This window comes from Patella vulgata, chromosome 3 (genome assembly GCF_932274485.2).
Source record: "Patella vulgata chromosome 3, xgPatVulg1.2, whole genome shotgun sequence".
NCBI classification, from domain to species: Eukaryota; Metazoa; Mollusca; class Gastropoda; family Patellidae; genus Patella; species Patella vulgata.
The window spans coordinates 72,388,239-72,413,778 of NC_065881.2; positions in this window are offsets into that span (position 1 = coordinate 72,388,239).

Genomic DNA, 25,540 nt, shown 5'->3' on the forward strand with positions numbered 1-25,540 from the left:
CCGCTGGCAGTTGAAATGCGACGAAGAGTAGACGCTGTGTCAATTAAGGTACAATTTCTTCATTGTCCCAATGGCTGCAGAAAAGTAGGTTGTTAAATCTCATATAATAGTTTGTTTTAGCTGTGAATTTTGAAAGTCTTTTTGTTTGTTATAATTATTTTTTTGCACTGAGTTTTAAAGTGGTCTGTTTACAGTCAGACACAGCTCAGAAGCAGATTTAAGATGGGTTCCGGATATTAGCACCATTTTTTCCACAAATGCTACTTACTACCTTAGCTTTTCATACTTAAAGGCACCGCTTTCTCCAAATATGGTATGACGTCCATCTTGGATCTTCGAGATTTCAGCTATTGAAAAACCTATATCTCAGCCTCCAAACCACTTAGGATCGCCATCTTGGTGTCCAAGGAATACAACTATTCAAGACGAAGATTCGATACCTGGCTTGAATTGGTCATTTGGTGTCCTACGAAGGTTACCAGATGGACCCTGCAAATAAACGAGGTGTTGAAGCTTTGAAGACGAGAGACAATAAACCTATTGGATATCTCCGGAGAATGTTGAGAACAGTAATGGAGGACATGAGTATAACTCAGCAGTGATAGATCATTTTACTCAGCTTCGCCCAAGCCTATCCCATACGAAATGAACAAACGAACGTTGTTGCCCAATGCAGATTCAATGATTACATGTATATCAAGCGATATGCTTTTCTTGTCAGAATACTGCATGACCGGGATGCTGACTTCGACAATTGCCTTTTCTACAATCTTCCAAAATTAGCAATGCCAAACAACCAGCTGCCACCCACAAGGGAATGGAAAACGGACTTTAATTGGTCACAGTTCTGTATGAGCTTGACCATCAAAATTTGAGAGCCACGACCATCCATGGTAGGGTCGCTTTAGACAGCGTATTCCCCTAAGTCATGCATGTTTATATCATCAGCTGCCGCCCCGAAATCGTGAATCATGAGCAGAATATGTCACAACATGTAAATTCATCGATTCGAGATCTAAAAAGTCAACAAAAAAGTTGACCGAGGAAAAAATCGGTTTAATAATATTTGATGGTTTCCATGCAACAGTAAGTTGTAAATGTGTTATAGCACCATTTATAAAGTGCTAATATGTTTTTCGGACATTGTCAACTAGTTTCATTATGTATAGCAATCGTTGTGAAACTATGTCAACTAGTTTCATCATGTATAGCAATCATTGTAAAACTAAATCGGAGAGATTTGAGAGTTTTTACGTATTTTTGAACAAGGTTTCGCTATTTTTTGGTCCTTTATGCAAAATCGTTTTGGACGTTATTCGAACATGTTTCGCTTTAGTTTTTATATTAAACGCTGACATTTATTGCTTTAAATCTTCTTAGTGCAAAAGCGGAAAGTATGATCTTCTGACCTCCTGGGTCCTAAAGAAAAAAGGTGAATTTAACAAGTTTACTTTCGATCATTTTCAGCAGGTTTGCTTGGTACAAGAAAGGCTGCGCATTCACTGGCAGCGTATATGACCTTTGGCCAAAGGCGGGCTGATTACCACTCGGCAACCTATTCCACGCAAAATGTTAGTATAGAAAATGTCGTTTAATTAGATCACGGAATCGCACACATATATTTTCATTAAGAGATCGTCTATGCACAACAGATAATTTAAAACTTGTAGCGCTTTATATCGGTAATGTGACACAATAATTTCATCAAATTTTCGACTTTTGACGGCCGTATTTAGGTTTGGATAGGGTAAAAAATGTCGTGCGTAGGAGCAGACAAATATCGTTTTAACATTTCAATTTTGTTTACTTTTTGTAATCTAGAATCCTTGAAAACGGCTTGAAATTACTTTTCCTGCCAGCTGTTTAACTCGGCCCTACTAAAGATTCTGTGACCGGAAAGGTTGATCACCATGATCATACAATCGAAGTCACAGTAGACGTACCGATACTTGTATTCCAAACTGTAAAAAAAAAACCCAATGACATTAAGAAATGTTGCTTGGACTCTCATGCCCTTGCCGCCAAAAACATCCCAGTTAACCAATATGTAATATGTAATTATTAAAAGTAATTGAAAAATGGCAGGTGTTGGTAGTATCAGTGTTTCGATTCCCCGGTTGTACGTGGCAATGAGTAGGATCGCCTGTCCGACCTCGTGGATTTTCTCCGGGTCCTCCGGTTTACTCCCACTGCTAAAGACCCCTACGCGCAAGCGAATTATTGATATAAAATTGAACCATGTGTTAGTCCCGAAATGACCTAGTTTGAGTTGAGTAAACGTTAAAACCCCTTCTCTTTCTCTGGTAGTATCAGGAACTAACAGAAAGAGCTATATCTACCTATTGCAGGTCTTTTGTTCGGCTTAATATTTTATATAAATTTTTAATTAGGCACGTGCGTACATTACATGCCAATTATTGATTCTATAGACCATCAGATGACCATCGTAGTATTGACTTGATTAGAAGCTCTGTGTCATTTAATAATTTATCGTTAGACTGGATAATCGAGACTTTGATTATTATTGTAGCAGTGGTACTTGACAATCGTACATTCCATTAAGACGTGTGTAAAGCGCGAATCGACAAATTAAATGATATTTAACGTCCTACCTTTCTTTTCCAACAGAGCAAATGTCAATGCAGACGGATATACGTCATGCAGGAACTTTCTTGACCAACACCGGGATCGAAATGAAATGGGGTTTAACGTCCTACTGTTCTGCTCCTATACTGGGCTAATGAAGACGGGCATACACCATACAGTGTGCTATGAGGGAAAATTTGCCCGGGCAGCGGCACTATCGCCTACTCTTATATCGAATTCCAACTGCCAAGGGATCTTTTACGTGCATTCCAATGTATACACGGGACCTCGGTTTTCGTCTCATCCGAAGGACTAGACAGCTGTCCTTGTCAGACCTTCCGTTCTGCACCACTGACAAGGGGAAACCACGTCGGAAAATCGGGATGAACTTTCTCGGCCAATGCAGGGATCGAACACCCGACCTCCAGGCTAGCGAGCCAGCGTCTTAACCACCTAGCCACCGTGGCTCCCCACCGGGATCGAACCTGGGACCTACAGGTAATAGAGCCAGCGCCTTACATACTTTCCATTATGTATAATATAATATTATTCATTCAGTCAGTCAGTTTGATTTAAAATCAGTCTAATGCCAGTATCCTAACTCCTAAAACTTAATTCATTTACTTTGTTTGAAGCATAGGATGGACATTTTTTGAACAAAACATTGTCAATTATTATTATTATATTTTTTTTTTTCGTTTTGCAATAACTTAAATGAACTGACTGATTCTTAAAAGTTATAGACACTGGGCGTGACTTTAGCACTATAGAATGCCTTGAAAAATACAATCTTTGATAAAATATACGTCCAAAAACGGTTCAGTGCCGTTCTGTATTTACATGAAATGAAATGAGATATAACGCTGACGCACTACAGTGTGCTATGCCTATGAAGGAACAAATTTGCCGGACAGCGGCCGGCTTAGTCAGATCGAATTTCAACTGCCAAGATAGGTTCCGGATATCAGCTCCATTTTTCCACAAATGCTACTTACTACCTTAGCTTTTCATATTTATAGGCACCACTTCCTCCAAATACGGTATGACGTCCATCTTGGATCTTCGAGATTTCCGCTATTCAAAAATCTATATCACAGCTTCCAAACCACTTAGGATCGCCATCTTGGTGTCCAAGGAATACAACTATTCAAGACGAAGATTCGATACTTTGCTCGAATTGGTCATTTGGCGCCCTACAAAGGTTACTGGATGGACCCTGCAAATAAACGAGCTTTGAAGACAAGAGACAATAAAAGCATTGGATATCTCCGGAGAATGTTGAGAACAGTAATGGAGGACATGAGTATAACTTAGCAGCGATAGATCATTTTACTCAGCTTCGCCCAAGCCTATCCCATACGAAATGATGAAACGAACACTGCTGTCCAATGCAGATTCAATGATTACATTAGGCCTGCAACCAAAATTTCTAGCTTGCTTAGAAACACAATTCCGCTACAAGGTCCTCCCTAATTAACAAACCAAACCAAAATGCAGAAAACAAAAACATAATGGACAAGAAAACATACAGAATTTTAGAATTCCATTAACGGAAATAGAGAGTTATCCCCCTTTCTGTCAAATGTCTGCAATTGATAACAGTATTGTGTTGACTGTTGATGCTGTATGACGCACAAGACCATGTTTGGGCACACAATCCCAATATTTATATCGTTAATGGGGTCCCAGGGGACTACAAGGGTTAGTGTGCGGGTGTTTACCCATAAATTATGGGCGGAGCGCCTAGTCTGATGAGCAAGGAGATATGTTTGACATTGGTTGAACAATATGTCTATGACGTAATGGAGACCAGACTCTGTAGCATTCTGAACATCTGAGACACGCTACCTGCGGAGAAGTATCTCAGACACAGTCAATGGCCATGATATCCATATCACGTGATCTACATCACAGGTCATGACATTGACATCAATGGGTCATGAGGTCAACAACACGTTAGATTGTAAACAATAGGTTTATCTTCAGCACTGTGTCCTTTGCACCCATAAAGATCATATAATTCGTACAGTCCCAACATGTTCTCTCTTTTTCCAATGATTTTTCACAAAAATAACATCTACAACTCATAGAATTGACGTTGTCTTCAATGCCAGCGTCTGTTCATAGAGGCCGCCATATTGCCCTTTTTGTGCGTCGGTCGGGTCTATTTCAGATATACACAATCAATTCTGTTGATGTTTTTAGCGTTGGGATTGACTAATAGTTAATGTGTTTCAGTTCTAAAACAAATATTTTAAACTTTAACGCAAATTTAGAAAATAGCCAAATTCTGACTGGGATTACTGAGCAAAATGGCCATTTACTGTATACGTGCGAAAAAAAAAGCTAGCCACCAATTAATTTCCGTACGTTAGTGTACGACTCTGTAGTTTTGTAAATCGCATTGAAACCACATGATTTTTTCCACTATAACATAAACCCACACCCACATTTAATTTTAATTAGACGCTACATTATTTTTACTACAGGTATCTGTAAACCTCTAGTTCTGATATTTAAGACCGAATTACAAACATTTAAACTGAAACCGTATCTATAATTGTGTAATTTGTTAACAAATATAGTTATAAGACAAAAACTAATTATTTATTGAAGTAAAGCAATTACTGAAAACTCTTCACTTTAAATGTCATCAAAGTTCGTCATTATTATCATGGCTGTCACTACATGTATAAACATCAAATTCGGTTTCGTTAACTGTCATTTTGTTTCATTTTCACATTTACTACACTTACACAGATTAGATATGTACATGTACAAGACAACCCCGGTGCGTTTTCCCCTGTCAGGGGTACGGGATGGGAGTGAGCTGGAAGGAAAATGCCCAGTTTACAATAGTTAAAACAATATTTGATTCAACAAACTGAATCGGACTGAACAACGGTTAAGAGGGCAACATGGGTGTAGGGGCCAAAACAGTTGGGGGTTGGGAGGGTGGTGGCTGAGCCTATTAGCCCGAAAACTGTCTTTGTCCCCCACATTTTTTGATTGAATCAATCATTAACTAAAATTATTTTACCACAAAGCTGTGATGGTTGTTTATTTTTAATTAATTACACAATTATATTTCCATGAGATATGGTCGCATTCTACATTCTCTGATGCATGTGCCCGAAAAAACTGAAATACATTGCCCGAAAAATGGACGGTTCAACGAATCTGGGGGGAGGGGGGGGTATATAAGTTCCCCCTAAAACAGGATTTCTACTAATATATCTGTACACTTTTAGTTCAGATTAGATTTGGGACTAAATTTCTAACAAATATTTGAATTGAAACAAAGCATCTATATGTAATTTTCTCACTAAAATAGATATATGACAAAACCTAAATAATACTGTAAGTGAGTGACAATTTGAATGAAGAGAACAAAAATCAAGTGGAGTTTAATGCCTAACTGTTCAGTATCAGCTGGGATAATGAAGACGTACATACGCCCGCCATACATTATGCTAAATTGGTGGAATTTGGCCCAATTAGCAACTTCACGGTCTACTCTTTATTTCGAATTTAAAGTTCTTTTACGTGCACGCCAACGTGTGCATGGGACCGCGGTTTTATATTCCATTCGAATAACTAGACGGTGTCTATCGAATAAATTCTTTAAAGAAAATACTGTTATCAATAATTATTGATATTTTCCATAAAGGGGGATAACTCATTTTACCATAAATGGATTTCCGAAATTCTGTATGTTCCCATGTCCATTATGTTTTCTGCATTTAGCTTTAAATCAAAATTTAACCAATAACATATTATTTGCATAGGATGAAGGCATCGGGTGTTTTCGCCAATATTTAATTTTATGTCAACTTCCCAACTGTTAGTATAAATATAGCATTACTTGACAATTTGCACAGTTTTCATCTGTCCCTAAATCCAGTTAGTGCAAACCTTTTGCTTGGAACTCACTGGATTTGTGTTTCTGGTGTTCTAAACTTTCCAAAATGTATAGTTTGTTTATTAGGGAGGACCTTGTAGCGAACGACACGCTAGAAATTTGGGCTGCAGGCCTCTATGTATACCAAGCGATATGCCTTTTCTGTCTGAATACTACATGACCGGGATGCCGACTTCAAGAATGCCAAACAACCATTCTGTCCCCCTCAAGGGAATGGAAAACGGACTTTAATTGACCATCAAAATTTGAGAGCCACGACGATCCGTAGTAGGGTCCCCTAAGTCATGCCTGTTTACATTATCAGCTTCCGCATTGAAATCGTGAATCATGAGCAAAATATGTCACAAAATGTACATTCATCGATTCGAGATCCAAAAAGTCAACAATAGTTGATCAAGGAAGAAATTGTTTTGATATTCGATGGTTTCCATGCAACAGTAAGTTGTAAATGTGTTATAGCACCATTTATAATGTGCTGATATGTTCTTATCAACGGTGTTCTAATCAAACACACAATTAAATTTTAACTGAATAATTATTACTCCAATTATATTAAGTGTAAAAACCAGGAAGGGATATTCTGTTAATTTATAAATAGTGTTTTCTTGTTCATTTCCTGGCGTTACTTGAGATTACTGAAATTAAAAAGGCGGTTGCGCCATTAATTGCCATCATAGTATTTGTCGAATTGCACCCCTCCCCACCCATTCCGTGAATACAACAAGCCCAGCCTCCTTTAGAAACATATGGATATTAATACGAAACCTCGGTCTATTCTAGATAGGACGTGAGTATTTAGATAAATTCATGATGAAAATAAAGGATCCTATCATGGTTTATAATTTAAAGGAGCCAAATCGCCATTCTTTGGCACCTAGAAATGGACACAAATGGGTCGCAACATGATAATGTAATATGAATGTATAAAGAGTGATTTACATTCAATCCTTTCTGTTTTTATTGCAATTTCTCATCGGTTGAGTCCAAATTGAATGGCAGTCTTTAGCGCCTGGTTATTCCAGTCTTCACCGTCAGTATATCCTCCCGTAGGATATGTTTAGCCTGGTTAATCGAGTCGCGTCATTAAAAATGGTGCTCGAAAGCATTCTGGTATGTGATTGTTCTGCCAATTTTACAATTTTCATTGTGTCTTAAATGTTTGATATCAGAAGCTCATCTTTTCACGATAAGATAGCATCAGTGTTGATTTAGACTGACGAATAAGTCGAGTTTGCATTGTTAAATTCATGAACACTCATAAAAAATTTGCAAATTTTTAATCACGTCGTTAGGTACGTGTTTTCCGGTACCAGATTGGGATTCCCAGAAATCCAGGCGGCCTGCAGGCTGGCGCCCAACCATGAAACTATTAAATTGTTTTTCGGACAACAACTTTCATTATGTATAGCAATCGTTGAGAAACTGAAATGAAATGAAATGAAATGGGGTTTAACGTCCTACTGTTCTGCTCCTAACCTGGGCTAATGAAGACGGGTATACGCCATACAGTGTGCTATGGGGGAAATTAAATTAAATTACCGAATCGTACACATATTTTCATTAACAGATCGCCAATGCACAGCCGTTTACTAAAACTTGGAGCGTGTTTATCGGTATAGTGACGCAATAATTTCATCACATTCCAAGGAATTCCTTTTGTTTCTTGACTTTTGTCGGCCGTATTTAGGTTTGGATACGGTAAAAATCTAGAATCCTTAAAAACGGCTTGAATTTACTTTTCCTGCCAGCTGTTTAACTCGACCCTACTAAAGATTCCGTGACCGGAAATTTTGATCTCTATGATAATTCAATCAGGGTCACAGTAGACGTGCTTGTATTCCAAACTGTAAAATAATAACAATGACATTTACACGATCAAGAAATTCTGCCGTCAAAAACATCCCACTTAACCAATATGTAATAATTAAAAGTAATTGAAAAATGGCAGTTGTTTGGTGTACTAGGTACTAACAGAAAGAGCTAAAGCTACCTATTGCAGGTCTTTTGTTTGGCTTCATGTGTTATATAAATTATTAATTAGGTACGTGCTCATGTGACAAGCCAATTGTCAATTCTCTAGATGCTCAGATGGTCATAATATTGACTTGATTAGAACCCCCGCGTCATTTAATAATTTAAGGTTAGATTGGATAATCGAGACTTTGGTTATTATCGCAGCAGTGGTATTTGACAATCGTACATCCCATTTAGACGTGTGTAACGTCCTACCTTTATTTTCCAACAGGGCTAATGTCAATGCAGACGGATATACATGTACGTCATGCAGGAACTTTCTTGACCAACACCGGGACCTACAGGTTATAGCGCCAGTACCTTACACACGTTTCATTATGTGTAATATAATATAATGCAAATAGATGTAAAAGCGGTATAAAAATTGATCTGATGCCAGTAACGCAACACCGATTCATTCAAACAGTCTGATTTAAAATCGGTCTAATGCCAGTATCCTAATACTCAATTCATTTACTTTGTTTGAAGCAATATGATGGACATTATACGAACAGAACATCCTCAATTATTATTATTTTTTCATTTTGTAAAAACGGCTCAATGCCGTTCCGTATTTACATGAAATGAAATGGGATTTAACTGTTCTGCTCCGACTGGGATAAGGAAGACGGGCTTACGCCATACAGTGGGCTATGTGGGAAATTGTACAGAACAGCGGCGCTACGACCTACTCTGATATAGAATTTAAACTGCCAAGGGATCTATTAAGTGCACGCCAATGTGTACACGGGACGTTGGTTTTTAGTCCTTGTCAGATCCTCTGTCCTACACCACTGACAAGGGGAAACCACGCTGGATGAACTTCCTCGGCCAACACCTGCATCGAACACGCGACCCACAGGCTAGCAAGGCGGCGTCTTACTAACTTAGCCACCGTGGCCCTGTATTTCATTGATCTATACGGCTCCCCATGCAGCAAGCGCCATCTTTATTTGGAGTAAACCAATTTGATGCTTTAAATCCAACCCGGAGATTATCTATCGTTAATATTTTGATTTCGTTTTGTTAATTAATTTTAAAGAATCAATATTAGTATATATTAGCGTGGATGAAGCCTTGTGAATTTTGCTATTTTTAGATAAATGCAAATCGCGCATCGTTCCTTGTAAGTCTTACTGTTCTGCTCCTATACTCGGCTAATGAAGACGGCCATACGCCATGCAGTCTGCTATGAGGGAAATTTTGACCGGTCAGCGGCACTACGGCCTACTCTTATATTGAATTCCAACTGTCAAGGGGTCTTTTACGTGCACGCCAGTGTGTACACCGGACCTCGGTTTTTCGTCTCATCCGAACGACTGGAGAGAGAGAGAGAGATGGAGTTTAACGTCCACTCGACACAAACTAGGTCATCGGGACTAACATGGTTTTATTTTATTTCAATAATTCGCTTGTGCATAGGGGTCTTACCGGAGGACCCGGAGAAAACCCACGAGGTTGGACAGGCGACCTACTCCTTGTCACGTACAACCGGGGATTCGAAACCACGCCAGTCGACTCACTGACAGACTTTATGATACAGCGCGGGAACGCTAACCATTCAGCCATCCCCGCCCCCGAACGACAGGACATCTGTCCTTCTCTGGCCCTCCTTCCTGCATCTCTGACAAGGGAGAACCACGCCGGAAAATCTGGATGAACTTTCTCGGCCAATTTATGGATCGAAAACCCGATCCTTTTAAGTATTTTCAAGTGAAACATACTGAGTGGTGAATGTCTTCTCCATTCTTCTTTTTAATTCATGTTCTTTCCACTATCAATTGATCTTTGACATGCAATGCATGCGTTTTCCGTCCAACCCGAATGATTCGTAAGCTTGCAGTCAAATTTTCACATAACGTGTCTTTCGCTTGTCAGCAGTACGTGGAAACGCCTGTCTGTTATAGAAATAATGTTGATCTTAATCAGCTATGAAATCTGTCCAAAAATACAATTATAAACCCGAAATACGGTGATTTGTTTGTAAATAATAAACCTGAATAAATTATGATGGATAGGTGTTGACAAGTCACGTGATAACTGATGAGCACGTGGATAAATGTGTCGTATAAACATTAAAAGATAAATAATAATCTATGAATGGAAATACTGCAGACCTACCCTTTCCATTACCTCCACTGATGTAGTAAAGGTGGTAAGTAAAACATGCGTAGTTCAGGGCAATAGACTTCTTGATTGAAAACAAGAGATAGGGTTTTATATAAGTTTAATATTATCCACAAACAACTCGATACAGTTTTTATACGCCCACATTTTCATGTGGACGTATTTTGCCGTCGCCCCTGTCCGTCCTGACATTCGTCCGTCCACAATTTGTCACAACTGGTATACGATTTTGACGAAACTTGGAATATAGGTTTATCTCCCAAAGATTTTAGTTCCTGTCGATATTGGCATGTATCGGACCATAACTTCATGGTTTATTGACTCTGATTGTGGCCCCTCTAGAGGTCACAATTTGTATCCGATGTACGAAAACGTGTGAGTAAATTACCGCTACACCCTGATGATGGTTGAGTTTAAATATCGTGAAAATCGGACCAAAACTTCCGGACAAAATGTCCGCCCCTCGTACGTAAATAGTGTACAAATAAGGTATATCAAGGTTGTGGGTCCTCTAGAGAAGGCAATTTTTATCAGATTTTGATGAAACTTTAAATTTATTTTTATATCACAAAGAACGTACCCCCCCCCCCCCGTGGATTATGGCCCCTGATTGTTCGAAAAATCTTAATTTGTATTCAATTTTAAAACCCGTTTAAATATATCACCGTCACACATAAATGAAGGTAGAGTCCGAATTTCGTAAAAGATCTGAGCGAAACTGACAGACAAAATGGTCGCTCTTTGCACGCAAATAGTGTAAAAGTATGTAATACCAAAGTTGTGCACAGTCTAGAAGTCACAATTATTATCCGATTTTGATGAGACTTGAAATGTATGTTTATAATCCAACGATCGTGGTCCATTTTGATGTTTGCGAATATCGGACCATAAGTTCCTGGATAATGGCTCATGATTGTACGAATGGTGGCAATGTCTATCCAATTTTTACAAAATGTTTAAATTTATCACCGTTACACCCTAATGACGGTTGGGTTCCAATTTCGTGAAAATCGGAGCAAAACTGCCTGACAAAATGGCGACACTCTACATGTCACAATTCTTATCCGATTTTGACGAAACTTGAAATATAGGTTTATCTTCAAAAGGTCTCGGTTCCTTTCGATGTTGGCATGTTTCTGATCAAAACTTCATGGATTATGGCCCCAGATTGTATGAAAAATCACATTTCGTCACAATCGGAGGAAAATTGTGATTTGTATAGTGTCCACAAACAAATTGTTGACGTCCGCACGGACAGGGGCGGCGGCATAATACTTCCACGTGAAAATGTAGCCGTATAAAAAATCGCGATTATAGCTTGTGGACCCTGTATCGGTCACAATTTTTATCCGTTTTTAAAAATCGTTTAAATATACAGTGTATCGCCGAAACTGCCCGACAAAATGGCCGTCCTTGAACGCAAATAGTGTATAAAAGTGTGTAATGCCAAAGTTTTTATATGATTTTGATGAAACTTAAAATATATGTTTATATCACAAAGATCTCGATGTCTGTCGATATTCACGCATATCGGATAGTACCTTCCTGGATTATGGCCTCTAATTGTACAAAAATCCAGTTGTTAGCTTGTGGACCCTCTAGACGTCACAATTTCTATCCGATTTTAAAAAATCATACAGAAACTGCCCAACAAAATGGACGTTCCTTGTACGCAAATAGTGTAAAAGTATGTAATACTGAGGTTGTGGACCCCCTAGAGGTCGGAATTTATGATTTTCATGACACTTTCGATTCTTTTTGATATTGGCACATATCGAGCCACCCGGCCACAAACTTCTGGATTGTGTCCCCTGATTGTACGAAAAATCGTTTTCTGTCCATCTGTTGCCAACTGTCCTCGTCAACATTCTGGGCACCCAACGGGCAGACACCTGGTTTATGTGCAAATGTTTATGGACCATTCATTCCACTGATATTTTGCAAATTTAATGTGCAGTAGCTAACTGTCTACAGTTACTGACGGATCCTACATTACTATGCCGAGGACAGTATCACTTTTATATCTTTGATGGTCATTTCAATGAGGTTCGTCTTAGTGCTGATCCCGTCCCTTGTAAATTCAATACACCACTGTTAGACTGTACTGTCACAGTGCCGATTTCTGGTGGATGTAGATAATTCCAACACTAACGACGATAACTCAAGACGAATTCTACTTTTAATAAACAAGAGTGTCCAAAACTGGCTGAGGATCACAAGAACGTGATATCTAACGTTAGATCAAGCCAGTAGACTATAGGACATAAATACACGCTTAGGATTAAAAAATTATATAATAAATTATATACTTGATAAGAAATGTTAAATTGTACATGGAAAACAGGTGTTTAAATATAAAAGATGATAAGAACATAGCAGGAACGATTGTTACGCATCGTTCCGTACATGTTCCTGAAGCAACGACCGCGAGTTTTACAACATAATCTAGCTTGATAAGATCTACGTAGTTAAGGCGAGATCAAGCCTTCTATTGAAGATGAGTTACGTAATATATATCGTTACATTAAGTATAAATTCAGAAAGCTTAGTGAGATATTAAATCGGACATTGACCAAATTCGGACATTTACTAAAATTAAATAATGATTAAAGTATCTACAACGATACATTATTAGAGTACTATCCGAATAGAAGGAACATTGTCATCTAATGCTTGTGTCATGTCATCACGAATTTGCTTTGGCGTAAGCTTTTTCAAATAAAGATCCCCACGGTTCTGTACACATTAATAATCAGTAAATGCAATGTCTATGATATTAATAGTTTATACAGAAGCAAATGTTATACTTGGGTATAGCTTGTATGATATTCATTGATTATATAGTATAACTTGTATGATATTCATTGATTATATAGTTGGCATAATTACATAAAGGTGTATACATAAACTCGTAGTTTATATTGAGGCAATTATTACATACAAGTTTATACACTAACTTGTATATTGTTAGTATGATATTCATAATTAGAATTATTAAATTAATGTGGGTATTGTTTTGCACGATATAGTCAACTGGCGTACTTTCGATTGCCCGGTTGTACGTGACAAAGAGTAGGGTCGCCTGTCCAACCTCGTGGGTTTTCTCCTGGTTCTCCGGTTTCCTCCCACTGATAAAGACCCTACGCGCAAGCGAATTGTTGAAATAAAATTAAACCATATGTTAGTCCCGAAATGACCTAGTTTGTGTCGAGTGGACGTTAAACCCCATTTCTCTCTCTCTGTTTGCACGATAATCATAGCGTATAACGTGACATACAAGGTTATGCACTAACTTGGATGTTGTTTGTATGGTTATCATGGTTTTAAAAGTTTATACACTAACTTGGATGTTGTTTGTATGACATTCATAGTTTATACACAAGTAATATAAACAATGTATTCATACGTTACAGACGGTAAAGAAACACCAAAAAATAATCAGTGAAGAATGCCTTAAAAGTTTGAGAAACTTAAAAATATAATCAGGTCTCCCAGAAGAGTAGGCGAAATAATAGTGTTACAGAAGACACAGAATACGGTCTTGCCAACGTCATCCGCAACAGCTATAAAGTCTTGGCTTGTGACGTACCAGAAAATAAATATTGAGTAGTGTATTCACATTCCTGCCCTGGTGAATGATCTTCCATCTAAGGGCCATTACTCCTAATGTCTTTAACTAGGTGGTTTCAGACCACAATGTAAATACGAAATATAATCTCCCGGCGTGGATTCAATCAGATTTAAAATAGGCCCATCAATTTGGTTCAAAGCAAATAAGGATGGCGACAATCGCGTTACATACGAAGAATAAGTCGTAATATCTTTGTAAATAATCAACGAAATTGAACTATTTTTGGATTGATATTAAGAATAGAGATACAACTGTCACTATACAGTAGATTTTAAGGGATTATGTAGCCATAAAACACGAATTGAGTCTTTAACGACTTTGTGTGTATATATTTTGTCTATGTAGAATTGGAGTAACTTAATGTGGAAGTATAGAGAATTGGATTGATTAGATACCGCTTATGTGCGACTTTGACAAATATTAGAAAGATTATACTTCGCATCGTGAACTTACATGTGTGAACCGTTAAAAATTTCAAACGGATTTCTTCGATTATAAACAAACTTCTTAATAACGGTTATTATAAATATGCCAATGTGTTTGAGACCCCCCCCCCCCCCCCACACACACACACACTTTAAATAAACCTACCACTGTACAATTAAATATACCAAAGAATAAAATTGAACCCCTCACAAGCTTTGACACCGAGAAAAAACAACCTGCAAGCTTATATATGACACTCAATGGGATAGATCATTTCGTACAAGGGAGTGGCAGCAAGGCGTGTCTATCATAACAATGGGTGCCTCTTTTACGGCAATTATAATTTAGTATAAGCTCGTACGTAACTAACGTACGAAAATTATTTGGTGGCTAGCTTTTTTTTCGCACGTATACAGTGAATGGCCATTTTGCTCAGTAATCCCAGCCAGAATTTGGCTATTTTCTAAATTTGCGTTAAAGTTTAAAATATTTGTTTTAGAACTGAAATAAATTAACTATTAGTCAATCCCAACGCTAAAAACATCAATATAATTGATTGTGTATATCTGAAATAGACACGACCGACGCGCAAAATAGTGCCAAGATGGCAGCCTCTATGAACAACCATTCGCAGACGCTGTCATTGAAGGCGACGTCAATACTATGAGTTGTAGATGTTATTTTTGTGAAAAATCATTGGAAGAAGAGAGAACATGTTGGGACTGGACGAATTATATAGTCTTTATGGGTGCAAAGGAAACAATGCTGAAGATAAACATATTGTTTACAATGTAACGTGTTGTTGACCTGATGACCCATTGACGTCAATGTCATGACCTGTGATGTGTAGATCACGTGATATGGATATCATGGCTATTGACTGTGTCTGAGATACTTCTCCGCAGGTAGCGTGTCTCAGATGTTCAGAATGGTATAAGCTATTACTCTCGACCCAGTATCATTGTTGACGTCTTGTTTTAATTTTGTTTGGGGGTTGGGTGGCTGAATGCTTAGCACGTGCGCACTGCGCTGTATCATACGGTCTGTCATTGAGTCAACTGGCGGGTTTTCGATTCCCCGGTTGTACGTGACAAGGAGTAGGATCGCCTGTCCAACCTCGTGGGTTTTCTCCGGGTCCTCCGGTTTCCTCCCACTGCTAAAACCCCTACGCGCAAGCGAATTATTGAAATGAAATTGAACCATGTGTAAGTCCCGAAATGACCTAGTTTGTGTCGAGTGGACGAGAAACCTATTTCTCCCCCACCCCCTCTCTCTCTCCCTCTCTCTTAATTTTGTTTGATTAGAGAGTTGTGTGGGATGATTTTCTTTTGACCACAGTTTCAGAACAAAGATTGACATTCGTCTGACCGGCCTCGATATTTTGCTACAGCCGGGATAAATACCGATGCATCTTTCATTTTCCTCAGCAAAACAATAGCAGAGGCCATTTAAATGAAAACTTATATAGACTTTTTGAGAGTATTATATTTTTGTTAATGCATTGATCGTTAAATACCGAACATTGTGCAAGAACTGTATAATCATACGTCTCCGTAAAACAATAAGAATTACGAAAATCACGGCTCTATTTAGAAATTCACAGGGCAATATATCAATACAATTGCACTCTCTATTAATAACTTTTAATCACCCGTTAACTTTTTATGCACAATTTCTGTCATATGAGTGCGACTCCATGTTGATATCCATGGCTAATATGGAATTTTCACGGCTTTATTTAGAAATTCACGGGGCAATATATCAATACAATTGCACTCTCTATTATTAACTTTTAATCACCCGTTAACTTTTCATGCTTAACTTATGTCATATGAGTACGACGCCATATGGCAAATATGGAATTTTCCGATTTCATGAGTACGGCTCTGTTTTGATATCCATGACGAATGTGGAATTTTTTTCGATGGCATTGCGTAGATCGCGATCATGCCTCAACCAATCAACGCTTTTAATTATATTATCGTATTATAAAGTCCCATGTCATATGAGATTTTTTTTTTTAAACCAGAGGTCCGGGGTGATTTCAAACACATAGAAAAGTTTTTAATAAGAGGGAAGCCACGGTGCCCCAGCGAGTAAGACGTTGGCCGATCACTGCGTTGGCCGAGAAATCTTTAAAATGTGTGCTGTTTTGTTTTAAACAGGGTTGTACCCTAGGTTTATATTCCCTTTTGTTCTAGAAATTAAGACCGTGTCCTAATATCGTCCAAATTTGAGTTCTGTAGATATAACTAAAGATTTTCAAACAAGACGCATCAAACTAAATGTTTGAATTGAATGTTGGTCTGCCTCCACGAAAGTATAACATGGTTATCTCCCTTTCATGTATAAACGCGAAAACGGAAACTTTGTGTTATCAAGTAAAAGTGACAATCACTATAAATCGCATTTTAGCGTTCCCCAGCAAGAATATCCGGATTATCGCCCTTATTATTGTTAATGTTCGAACTTCTGGCGTCATTTGGCAGAATATCGTCGTCAAGAAATGTCAATCAGCAGCCAACCATCGTCAAGACCGATCGCATCATTTATATTGTGTGTTTCTAATAGTCATACGTTTTTCTCTTATATATTAGGAGTTTGTTTTCATTTTGAGTGAAGCCCGTATCACTGTACAGCGCACCGCAGTGAACGCTTTCGATCGGTCCCCGGATTCAATCATTTGTTCATTGTTTGCAATGTTTGTTTAGCTTTTATGTCTAAGCAACCGGTTTGTCTTATGGGCTTTGTTTGTGTGTGGTGCGGCCGTCCTGCAATTACTAGCAGAATGACCCTAGTTCAGTGAAAATGGGGTTCGGTTACGGTATTGGCCGAGAAAGTTCCTCTGGATTCTCTAGCCTGGTTTCCAATTGTCAGGCGTAAGGCATTACAAGGAAAATATCTAGACGTTTGGATTCTATGAACAATTGAGGTGCCGTATATATCATTGGCTGCACGTTAAAGATACCGATACGAGTATACCGTAGCGCAGTTATCCGGACAAAATTGTCCCCATAGCACAGCACTAATATTGATTTCCCCGATTGGCGCAGACGACACATAACATCCAGGGGCGTGCTGGCCGAAGGCGCGCCGCTGGTAGGGGGGTCGGGGGGGGGGGGGTCTATCCCCCCGAAAATTTTTGAAATTTGACAACGGGAAACGCGTTTTGCAAGCACTTCTAGAAGAAATCTAATATATTTTACTAATCGTTGTGTATGTATGATTTTTCGCGTGCGCACTCTCAATTTTTTGAGGGGATTCCGCGTGAAAATTAGAGCTCTCAGGGGGGCCGCTTATACGGGTGGACTTATTGTTTAATGGGGGCCTGGGAGGACACCGTCCTCCTAAACTCCCTGCCAGCACGCCCATGATAACATCTCATGCCACGTTATTTAAAGTTAAGACAATGTGTTGGTCAGACCGCTAAACATCATTTATTGGAGTTGTCTACCTTGAATCTAAATACAATTGACCATAAAAACTCAACGACCACATTTTGTATATTCTAGGCAAACATCTGTGCACGACGACATAGGATTTTCTACTAAACGTTTTAATTGATTCCCAAAAAATAAACTGGAACATGTGCATGTAATTATATCTCAATAATCACTGTCTATTGCCAATCAGACAAATATTGGTCACTAAAGGTGCCTTCGCATAATTTAAACGGTTTGTTTCATCACATAAATAATTAAAAAATGGACGTTTACAGTCACATAATAACATTTGAATAATCAAATACTGGTATTCGTTTCTAAATGATTGAAACATCTGGAGGTCTGATATTTCAAGGTTCAATTAGACACTGTATCTCAAATGATACAACGGTGACTTAACCACAGGGGTGAGGGTTGTGGTGAATTTCTTTTTTTGTCCTCCCATTTCAACCCTCCAACGGGCTTGCCTCTCAAACACCAGTCCCGATGAAAGCGGATGTTAACTCCTCCAGCGAAAATATGATGTTCCTATATTATCTCCCTTTCATGCTAAATTTAAATTATTCGGTACTATTCTACCCAGCTGGAGAGAGAGAGAGAGAGAGAGAGAGAGAGAGAGAGATGGGGTTTAACGTCCACTCGACACAAACTAGGTCATTTCGGGACTAACACATGGTTTAATTTTATTTCAATAATTCGCTTGCGCGTAGGGGTCTTTAGCAGTGGGAGGAAACCGGAGGACCCGGAGAAAACCCACAAGGTTGGACAGGCGACCCTACTCCTTGCCACGTACAACCGCAGCTGAATAGACTGCATTCGACAAGACATATAGAGAGGTGTCCATACAATTAGTTACAGATCTAGTTCAGTAACTGTTTTGCCGCTCTGCAAATGGGATGAACTGCGCTCAGATGACTGTCAGTAAAGGGTGTTCAAAATAATATGGTTAATATCCACAGTATATACGCGAAAAGGAATATGATGGGGCTTCTGCAGATCCCCACCTCCCCACGCGCTACAAAAGGAAACAACTCAAGGTCATATCTTCACACAATATGGGCCGCACGTATAAACAAGCATGCCCCTTCAACAGCAATATTACCATCAACTCGATTGTTGCAATTAATTCATAAATTGACAGGGTTTAACTGAATTACTATCGACACAAGCCTACCAGACTATGTGTGTTTAAGAAAAGCCAGCTATTTGCCTATGTTGGTCCGTGGAGAGCACTTTATAATTAACGATTAACCTCGCAACTTGTTCGGCACACGCTTATCAATTATGCCAATTCAGGAGTTGAACAAGTTTAATGCACTAGATAGTCTCGACGTTCATCGAGGGAATCAGAAAGATAACTATTTTACTCGTCTTCAACATTACCTGTTATTACACTAGAGATTAACAAGATGTTCTCGGCCGGGCAACTTCTTAATGCATTTAACGTGTTTGTAAAGTTCCGCTTTAGAGAATAGTTCACAATTGTTCTTTCGTTATTGCGAACACAAAGTCAATATCGATGAAATAAGAAAAGGCGGAAAGGGTTAGATAAATGTATGACGTTTTGATTTCCTATAAATATACATGATGTTATTAGACGTCAACAGCGATGTTCTGTTTCGATTGTAAGCAGTTAATTTGCATTGTTTTTCTGTTTTAATGCAAAAGATTGGCGATATTCGACAACCGAAGGTACAAATCAATTTAACGATTCGTAAAATACCATAAGATAAAAAGTTTAACTTGTTTTTGTAAGAAATGATTTGAAGACAGAAATTTGTGAGGATGGCTTTATACATGTACTGTTACGACATCATAATATTTATAGCTTGTATTGTTTTCAGAACCTAAAAGAATAATACCCAGTTCAATTAAAGGGCAGTTTTTATCTTGCCACACTGCTGAGGTGCTGCATAAACAATATATGCCCAGCTGCTTTATATTATATCAAAAATGAAACTTTGGCGCAAACCGACTATTTTGTCAAGTGAGGTTATTGCGTGTCAATGTTGAATTGTGCCATTGAGGGACGAGGCTGATTTCTAGCAAGCAAAACAGAATTGAGAATTTTATACTCTTGTGACAAGTTGGTCATCTTTCGAGCTATCAAAAGACAGATAACTGCATAAACTACTAGCAACTCCAATTAGATATTACTCTTTAAACGGTTGGGTGAAAGCAATAATACGCGCGAAAATACACAGATGACACTGGCACATTGACAATTTGACGACGTATGCCCTTAATTGACCACACTTTTTGGCTATTCAAAATCGTTGGAGCGAACGCTTCTCAGGCATTAGTGCTAGAGGCAATATCTTCTCGAATAAAAAGTAAAAACGACTTATTTAAAAAAGTAGTTAATCGATCAAATGCGACCACCGGGTTCGTGGTCGTGATCGGGCTCTTAACATCGACATGAATATAGACATGATTATCCAGCCACTTAAAAAAAAGTGGAATGTGGGTACTTATGGATTATTCAATATGGGAACTAAAAGGTTGTATTTCTCGTAAAAAAGTATTATAGAGCTTCAGTCAGTTGCAAACGACTTGGATAAATGTTTGCAAGTCTTTTAATTTAAATCAACCAGATTTATTCACTAAAATATATCTGGCATTTCACTCTTTAAGCGTTTATTTCAGAAATAGAACATATAGAAGCCAATAAACCCCCCAAATCGTTTAAATACGAAACCTCTCATGATTTAATTTTTATTTATTTTTAATCCTCACCTCATGCAATCTACCGCAGTTCAGAGTTATCTGTGCACAGTGATCTATGCTGCATCTGTTCTGATATAAACTCATTCTTATCGTAACAGTGATACGATGATAATTCTGGATCCGAAAAAAACCATAGACGGGACCCACATCAACGATTTTATTAAAATTTGTTTGACTGGACAGCATTAAATTTACGATTTTATTAAAATTTATTTGACTGGACAGCGTTAAACATTGTTAATACGTACGCAAGCTATCATTGGTAAAAGAGGCATGACATGCACAAGGATCCTCTTGCCTCACAATGTCAGGATGCAGGTGGCATGATAAGAATTGTTTCTGTTGTCATATAATTAAGACTAAACTGACACGAACAACGGGGAAGCCCTCGGACTATGCTTTCACTTTAATCAATTTTATTAGTTACTTTAATAGCCGTAGCAATTAGATGGACATCACAAATCGACTGACCTGTAATATTTAGATTCCGTGACTAATTAAGGAAAGGGCAGTCATCTTTAATACATGTGATGTTATGGTTTGATGAATAGCATACTATTGAGATACAGACACGTTAAACATACATGACCGTAGTAAAATCTCGAAAAATAACGGTAAGTAGCACCTAGCGGAGCGAATTTGCTGGAACTGCAGTTTGAGTTTGAGAACTAGACACCCTATATCAAACACAGAAATGGGTGATTTTCTGAAACTCTGAACTCCGGTTGGGAATTGCATCGCCCCACCCAATGGTCACTAAAGTTCCCGGATTTCGGGCTCTTTATTTTGCGGAACGAAATGATTTTCATATTTTTCACTTTCACATCCACTAAAACATGATTTCTTTCATCATTTGGCCACTGCCCTACAGATTTGATGATCGCCCGAAAATACAATGTTACTTAAACATACATTATGCAAGAGCTAAATCTGTCTATTGCAGGTCTTTCTTTAGGCCTGAAATGTTATCTAAATTACTAATTCGACGTTAATTAACCTATCCAGACCATAATCAACTCTAGATGAGCCGATTTACTGCATAACTTTCCTTCACGATTAAATAGATAATCGAGACTATGCTGTTTATAATACTGAATTTAGTAATGATGATCAAGGCTAGCCGGAAATTTCAACCGCTTAGTTCTCGGTTCATAGTGGATCAATTTGAATGAAATTTTCAGCAAATTGCCTTTACATTATCTAGTTTTTAACTTTTATAGTGAGAACTGCCAGCTCGTTATCGAATCTCCCATAATGTATCTTTAAGTAAATACGATCAAATACAAATCACTTTTATTATTGAATATATCCATATATATCTCTATAACCCCACTTCATATATCTGACAACACCATTCCCTCCCCTTTAATACTATGTTAACTTGGCGAAATGTATAGAAAATATGATATTTTGCAATAATTTTATGTTATAAATGGAGGTTTAATCCCTAAATGTCCTGATCAAATTAATTTTTAAAAAAACCTAACAATTGAAGTATAAATCTTCAACAACAATCCCAGTTTTCAATTTTATGTTGATGATTGGAGGTTAAATGTTCAGATAAAATTAATTTTAAAAAAACAACAACAACTGAATAAAGCTTCAATAACTATCCCAGTCTTATAGAATCAACATTAAACGTGTGGTAATGCTTCATTAATTTATCCTGTATTCATTCAAAACTCCCAACTCCCGATAAAAGTCAACATATCTAATGACAATAAATCATTAAGATAATTTGCTCCTGTCTAATATTTTGTATTTTTATATTTTTTATACCGTGGTGGCTTCCTTAATATCAGGATGTTATTAATTTTTGATCAAAAATATTCCAATTATAATCATACGTCTTCAATATAATGGCGATGATTACGTCATATCTTTTATGGAAATCCAGAAATGTCTTAATAACTCTCTATTGTCTTTGGTAGAACATCAATTAGATCAATGAGGTTGCCAGCCACAGACCAATTACCAGAAAATACTTGAGGAAAAGTACCAAGTCTGTCCTAAAAGGTTGGAATCTCTTCAAGACAACCATAATCGTTTCTGACACTTTTACTATTTCATTAGCCGGCCAATCAAGGAAAGTAAAAACCAATAAATATTTGTTAATCAATTCTTATCAAGATTCCAGATTCCAAATATATAGAACCCGAGTGGACAGTTAATTCGACAAAATAAAAGTGGTTCTCATTTGGTCTGATGCATTGTCCCAGGGGCAGCCAATTACGACTGTTTTAATTTGTATAAATGGGAATTAATGAGCTAGACATTAAAATAATAGCCATTATAGTGTTGGCTAGATTGCCATGCGATGTTGACATACCATCATATTTTCTCATTAGCTTCGACAGCTCGTCGTAAATTAAACCATTTCTGCTACTGGCACCGGAAAGGGGGGATGGTTTAAACTACAACTGTCGATACGTGTCACCCCGCCCCTTCACTAAATATTCGCGTTCATTACGCATGGGTCTTTTGAGTGCAAAGACAAAGCGATTATTTCTTTAATAAGAGCCCAAGTATTTATCGTAGATGCAAACCGAGATATAACCGTACTCACGACACCTCAATTTTTAGCTCCGGTATTATTCGTAGGCGCGAAATGGGACATTCACGTAATCGTAAGACCCCAATGTTGAGCTCAAGTAGCCTATTTATCGTATGTGTAAACTAAAGAATAACTTATTATATCCTCATACATAGATTATCAATAGTGAAACGCTATTCTTACAATCATGTTATCTTATCAATTGATTTTAAAGTGACGTTTATCTTGGAAACAAAATATTATATATATAAATATATATATCGGAAAATTGTTTAAGAATGTAGAAAAAACCTTCAAGCTGTGTATTTTGCAAATCGTTATTAGATAATGTCCGGTTTTAGATATATTAATTAGATTTCAAGTTTGTATATCAAGTATCATAATGGCATAAAGTTAAAAATTGTCTGGGTAGGTAAATTCATAAGATTACCTTTTGAGTATTATTAAGACATCGAAGTAACCGAGACTTTGAAATATAAAGGATAAACATACATTATGCAAGAGCTAAATCTGCCTATTGCAGGTCTTTTATTAGGCCTGAAATGTTACCTAAATTATTAATTAGACATTAATTAACTTATCCAAACCATAATCAACTCTCGGTGGCATCGCCAGCCTGCGATGCTTATTGGATTACGTTCCGATTTGCTGTTCGACTTCAATTCATAATTAAATCAAAAAATGGATAATCGAGACTATGTTATTTTATCCTACCGACTTTAGTAATGATGATCGAGGCTAGCCCCAATAGTCAATCGCTAAAATCTCGGTTCATAGTGGATCAATTTGACGGAAATTTTCAGTAAATTGCCTTTACATTACCTAGTTTTTAACTATTATAGTGATAATTGCCAGCTCTTTAACTAATCTCCCATAATGTATCTTTAATGTTTTGATTTAAACTAGAGTTAGTAAGTTTAGTTTTATAATCTTCATTATTTATATTTTGATTAGTTACGGAATGGGCCACTGGGACTCTTGTTTCTAAATGAACGCCCCTACTTCAAATTCTCAGCTAGAAATTATACACAGTTAAAAAGATATAAATTACCAACGTTTTATAAAGTATTTATCTATTGGGAAGCCAAGCTTGAAAACTTTACAGTAATCCATCACTTAAATAAGACACCTGCTTTCCAAATCATTAAAACATTAACTTGGGATTATCTGCTTGATATTAACTTTTCATAAATCGTCTAGTAGGGCATCACTGGCTGTCATTATTTTCTAAATTAAACGAAGTGCAAAAAGAGAACTAAAGAGAAGATTTAGTCACTTCAGCACGTAAGCTGAAAGATGGTGGTCCATAAAACTCAGTTTTTTGTCTTTAAGTAGAACATAAATTTTTTCCTCTTACACTTCCAGCTTTTATAGTTACTAAAATTGTTGTTCTTAAACAGCTGTAAAGTGTACTAGAGTAGGCGTACCCCCAGGACATATCAGTCCAACGTGACCTCTAGGTCAGAAGACTAGTGAGAGTTATCTTCTCCTTTTACTAATGGTGTCGGCCATAGTTTGGAATGAGTAAATCAAGCGCCAATTAACTGGAATTTAATTCAAAGGGAAGGGTCTTTACTTTCATTATTAATTTACGACCTTTTTAATACGATTTTAGCTAGTTTATTTTACAATTTAGAACGTCATTAGAATTATATCAAGTGTTTTCATCGAGATAATAAAACGGAACGAAATAGCTGGGATAGGAGTCTTAAATTTCCTTCGCGTTCATCTGAGAGTTTAAGTTTTAATTAGTATATGTTAAACATTTACTTAGGTTCCAGTTATACGATGTTTTGATAACAGGTAATGTTTCATCATAAAGGTTTATTATGAAAATTAAAGGCTTTTTATCAACATTTGTGACAAGCATCTGTTGGAGAGAAAGTTATTGTCGAACATGTGTACGAGCAGCCAGTCATTCGGTACGTTTCAGCTACTAACACCAACGAGGTTAATTCAGGAATTAAGAAAGATTTAAATGTTTTATAATAACAAAATCTTGCCCATCTGTGTATTGCATGGCCAATTAAATTTAATAACCTTGTTAATTAAGTAATTTATAAGACATATCTTTTCGTCACTATGACTCCTTTCACATGCTTTCGTTTTCA